This window comes from Trichechus manatus, unplaced genomic scaffold (assembly GCF_000243295.1).
Source record: "Trichechus manatus latirostris isolate Lorelei unplaced genomic scaffold, TriManLat1.0 scaffold00125, whole genome shotgun sequence".
Lineage (NCBI taxonomy): Eukaryota > Metazoa > Chordata > Mammalia > Sirenia > Trichechidae > Trichechus > Trichechus manatus.
The window spans coordinates 2,762,544-2,766,864 of record NW_004444061.1 but is presented as its reverse complement, the minus strand read 5'-3'; the positions used below and the strand labels follow the sequence as shown (position 1 = coordinate 2,766,864).

At 34.9% G+C, this 4,321-nt stretch overlaps 1 protein-coding gene across 1 annotated transcript in view; it reads left to right on the top strand.

Moving 5' to 3' along the window:
- The first annotated feature begins 3,945 nt into the window (after nt 1-3,945).
- Nucleotides 3,946-4,321, top strand: part of SYT1 (synaptotagmin 1) — a 245,031-nt gene continuing 244,655 nt past the window's right edge. The window contains exon 1 of the mRNA XM_004384616.1: nt 3,946-3,997. The gene's annotated coding sequence lies outside the window, so the exon portion shown is untranslated. The remainder of the gene's footprint in view (nt 3,998-4,321) is intronic.

Below are 4,321 nucleotides of genomic sequence, written 5' to 3'. Positions count from 1 at the left end.
CGGCACTTTTCAGGTTTTATGAGGGTACTCTGTCTGCTATGCTTCCAGTTTCTCCAAGGTCTGAAAAACAGCCTTTCATCTCTAGCCCTTTTATTGGGACTATTCCCAGAAGTCAGCTCTCTTCTGCCATGCTAAGGACCATATAATCTCTTGCTTTCCTCTTACTTCCCTCAATAAAAATTCTCGATTTGAACTGGAGAGAAGATACACCTCGAGCCTGACATTCAAACATCTGCAAACATAACGAAGGTTTTGATACACTGCTAGTCTTCATTTACTGCCTAAGGATCCTTGGGTTTGGAAAGAATTTAAATGAAACTTTTGACAGTGGCTTATTTTTTTTTTTCCAAAAATCTTTCAGAAAGGGTGTCATAGGTCGGATTCCCTGGGAGCTGACTCCGAGTCGGAGGTAGCTGACAGGAATGCTTTCCACATAAGACAGTGAAGGAAGCAGGTTTAGGCAAATGGAGATGCTGAAGTGAGCTGCAGTTACAACATAGGCTCATCCTACTGGGCTCTTCAGAAAAAAAAAAAGACCAGTTGACTTTGACTGGACTCCAACTCATGGTGACCCCATGTGTGTCAGACTAGAACTGTGCTCCATGGGGTTTTCAATGGCTCCTTTTTCATAAGTGATCAGGCCTTTCTTCTGAGGCACCCTTGCTTGGACACCAACCTCCAAACTTCCGGTTAGCAGCCGAGGGCTTAACCATTTGCACCACCCAGGCACTTGGGCTTCAGAGATGACCCAAACTGACAAGGGGCCACGCCTTTGTACCAGTCATTGAATGAGGTCTATCCCTGGAGGAAGTGCCTTAATCTCAGGTAAGGCAACTCCGATTGGCCATGGGCAACACTTAGGAGGGATTCAGCTGTTAGCTGTTGACAGACAGCACTACCAGAAGCTGAGGAAAAGAAGCTAGGGCCTCGTTCCTGAAAGGGAGATTTGGGGCAGGGAAATCCACCACAGCATCCGCTTACGATATTCACCTACATCTACAGCAGGTCAAGTGAAATTTAACAGAATCAAATCACTACATTCTGATTGCCACATCAAAAGTACATTCTAGCACATTCCATGATATCTCCAGACTCTTTTTAATAATTACTCCAACGGTTACTTTCAGTTTGGAGCTTTTCTGTGTTGGAGTATATTTTTTCAGTAATTATAATTTTTTCAATATTTGTTTGACCTTGTTTTCCTGTGTGCTTTTTAATTTTGCGTGGCATTATAAAATATAATACTTAAATACCGATGGAAATAGAGCTTTCTCTAGAAATCATTATGTTTATGTAGTATAGTAGACTATCTCAGGATATAATACTAAAATACCTGAGAAATCTATACCAATTTGTAGACCTAGAGATAGTCATAATTAAAATCCCACAAAGAACAATAATATAAAGGGACAGAGGAAAGTTGTCATGGTAACCAACTCTTGACTTTCCTCATTTCATAGCACAAAAATATTAACCTTTATGACAACTTAACAATATTTTTCTATATTGTATTTTAACCTGTGTCCATTTTATATACTATATTTGCTAAATATTTAGCTGAATCATTCGTTCTTCAGATTTAGCTTCTTGCATTATATTTTAAAGTAGTTTTTTTGAAAAATATTGGATTTGGAAATTAAATCTATTCTGTAAGTCAAAAGAGAGCCAGTTTTTTCAAGGACAAAACAGATAGTTTTCAAGGGTTTTTTTTGTGCGTGTGTGTGTGTAATTTAAAATAATTCAGGTTTATAACATATCAACAATATAGACATAAGAAACACAATTTCACCATATGGTTAACATTTTTAAATATATCTTTCCAGCCTCTTTTCTACAAAGTATTTTTTTATTTAGAGAAATTAAACACACTGTACATGAGGTCAGAATCTGCATTTTTCACCTTAAACTCTAATATATTTCCAGGTTTTCTAACATTTACCTTTAAGGTGATTTTAATAACATCATTTTATAGATTATCATAATTTAAAAGTCTCTTTGTTAGACAGTTAGTTTCCAGTATTTTTAGTATTATAAGTAATGCTATTATAAGCACCCTTATATTAAATTGTTTTGCACATCTATGATTGTCTGTTGTGAATTCCTAGAAGCAGAATGAGCACCTCTAAAGCTTTTTGATATATTCTTTTAGTTTGCCCTCTATAAAGAATTTTTCCTTTCCCCCCCCACCTTCATTATATATTTTTAGCCAAATTTATAAATAAAGATATCTCATTGTCATTTTAACTTTGTTCTTTGATTATGTGTGAGATAAAACAGCTTTTCCTCTGTGTGTGTGGTTGTTATGTTTTATTTTACTTTTTTGGAGGGTGGGGATTTGTATTTCTTTCTTTGGGAATTGCTCATGTACGTCTCTTATGCTGACTTTCTTTTAGAAGGGAATTTATTTTTCTATTCAATCATATTTCCCTTGGCGTATTCCAGAATACTTAATTCCACTTAATCAAACTAAATAACTATCTCTAAAATTAAGTAATCTGTTTCCTTTCAGCAAGATGACTTGCGTTTTCCATTTACCAGTAAAACTAGTGTTTTTAAGTCATAAATATCTTTCAAGTACCAATTTGTTTAATAATACTTAAATGTTATTATGATTCAACAGCAGAAAGAACCTTGGAGTGGGCTAAATCTGGGCTGGACAGATTACTTAACCTCTCCAAGTCCCAGTTTCTTCTATAAAATAAGATTGAATTACTTTTCAGGGCTGTAATGAGAGTTAAGGATATGATATTTAAATATTGATGACAGTAATTACACATATTAGGTGCTTAATAAACGGAATCTTTAGTAATTATCATCCACATTTAGTGTTATTGTATCTTAACATGCCCCTTATTATACTGTTTTTCCAAACTACAAGTTTCAAACCATTAGTGGATTTTGAAATCAATGTGCACAATTTTGAGGTACAATTAGAACTTTTTAGTGAAAAAGAACATAGTATTGAATATTTCAGAGTACTTCACATATAATAAGGGCAAGTGTTTACTGTGAAACTTTTGCTCAGTATATAACATATAGGCAGAGAGATGTATGTATACTAGATCACAATGTAAAATGTATTTTTTTACTATGGATTGAAGTGAAAAACTATTTTATTGGATATTGTCTCTTATAATGTGCAAAGTCCCTTATACTATCGTGGCTAAAATACCTAGATTAAAATCCCAACTCCACTAATTACTACTGTATCACTTTGAACCAAGTGCTTAATCTTTGTTACTATTGCTTTCATTTCCTCATCAGTGAAATGGGGCGGTAATTATACCTATCTCATGGGAGGACTATAAGAACTATATGAGTCAATAGCAGGTGCTCAGTAACTTAAACAGAGTCATATATTGTTATATACTTAACCTATACACTGTTAGCTGTTATTAAGACTTGAGTAGAATACAATCTTTTAATTGACAGTTCCACAATAATAGTAGGAGACTTCAACACACCACTTTCAGTAAAGGAGAGAACATCTAAAAAGAAAGTCAGCGAAGATACAGAAGACCTGAAGGGCACAATCAGCCAACTTGACCTCACAGACATATATAGATCACTCCACCCAACAGCTGCAAAGTACACACTCTTTTCCAATGCACATGAAATGTTCTCCAGAATAGACTACATCTTACGCCACAGAGCAATCCTCAATAAGATCGAAAAAGTTCAGCTAACACAAAGTATCTTCTCTGACCACAACACTATCAAGGTAGAAATTAACAAAAGGAAGAGGACGGGGAGGGGGACAATTACATGGAAACTGAATAACAACCTGCTTACAAACCACTGGGTAAAAGAAGAAAGCAGAGAATGGAATCAAAAAATTTCGAGAAACAAATGAGAGTGAAAACATATCATACCAAAACCTTTGGGACACAGCAAAGGCAGTCCTCAGAGGACAATTTATAGCAACAGATGCACACATCAGAAAAGAAGAAAGAGACAAAAACAAAACATTAACTACAGAATTTGAACAAATAGAACAGCAAAAAAAGTCTACAGCCACTAGGAGAAAGGAAATAATAAAGACCAGAGCAGAAATAAATGAAATAGAGAATAGAAAAACAATAGAAAGAATCAACAAAACCAAAAGTTGGTTCTTCAAAAGGATCAACAAAATCAACAAACCACTGGCCAGACTGACAAAAGAAAAACAGAAGAGGACACAAATAACCCAAGTAAGACATGAAATGGGGGACATTAAAACAGACCCAACTGAAATAAAAAGAATCATAACAGAGTCTTATGAAAATCTATACTCCAACGAATTTGAAAACCTAGAGGAAATGGATAAATTTCTAGAAACACA